The following is a 1,244-nucleotide window of genomic DNA, read 5'->3' as shown; positions in this document are numbered from 1 at the left end:
TCTGCCAATTGCAATGAGAACAAGGCAGGTTGTACCTCAATAATCCCTAGCTTCTCCATTACAGAGAGTGGCATAAGATTTATCCCTAACCCTAGATCACATAGGGACAACTTGGACAGGGCTAACCCAGGGGCTATCAGAAATAGGATAAATAATCCCATCCTCTAGTAACTTAGTGACCTTTTTCTGCACCACCTCCTTCATGGCTGGATTCAGCCGCCTCTGTGGTTGAACCACTGGCTTAACATTATCCTCTAATAGGATCTTGTGCATGCATCTGGCTGGGCTAATGCCCTTAAGATCACTTATGGACCACCCAAGAGCTGTCTTGTGTGTCCTTAGCACTTGAATCAGTGCTTCCTCTTCCTGTGGATTTAAAGCAGAGCTTATAATCACTGGAAAAGTGTTACCCTCTCCCAGAAATGCATACTTCGGGGATGGTGGTAGTGGTTTGAGTTCAGGTTTGGGAGGCTTATCCTCCTCTTGAGGAATTTTCGAAAATTCCTTTGTTTCCTCTGGTTCTTCTTGATCAGGCTGAGCATCCTTGAAGATGTCCTCAAGCTCTAATTCTAGACTTTCAGTCATATTGATCTCTTCCACCAAAGAGTCAATAATGTCAGCGCCCATGCAGTCATTTGGTGTGTCTGGATGCTGCATAGCTTTTACAGCATTCAACTTGAACTCATCCTCATTGACTCTCAGGGTTACTTCCCCTTTTTGTACATCAATGAGAGTTCGTCCAGTTGCTAGGAAAGGTCTTCCTAGAATGAGAGTTGCACTCTTGTGCTCCTCCATTTCCAGCACCACAAAGTCAGTTGGAAAGGTGAATGGCCCAACCTTGACAATTATGTCCTCTATTATGCCTGATGGATATTTAATGGAGCCATCAGCAAGTTGGAGGCATATCCGGGTTGGTTTGAATTCTTCAATCAACCCAAGCTTTCTGATAATGGATGCAGGTATTAGATTGATGCTTGCTCCAAGATCACATAGGGCTGTCTTGGTGCAAGCACCTTCTAATGTGCATGGTATCATAAAGCTTCCTGGATCTTGAAGCTTTTCTGGTAAGCTTTTTAGAATGACTGCACTGCATTCTTCAGTGAGAAATAATTTTTCAGTTTCTTTCCAATCCTTCTTATGACTTAAGATTTCTTTCATGAACTTAGCATAAGAAGGTATTTGCTCAAGTGCCTCTGCAAACGGAATCTTTATTTCAAGAGTCCTTAGATAGTCTGCAAAGCGGA

The sequence above is a fragment of the Arachis duranensis genome, chromosome 6 (genome assembly GCF_000817695.3).
Source record: "Arachis duranensis cultivar V14167 chromosome 6, aradu.V14167.gnm2.J7QH, whole genome shotgun sequence".
Lineage (NCBI taxonomy): Eukaryota > Viridiplantae > Streptophyta > Magnoliopsida > Fabales > Fabaceae > Arachis > Arachis duranensis.
Note: the sequence above shows the minus strand (reverse complement) of the source record.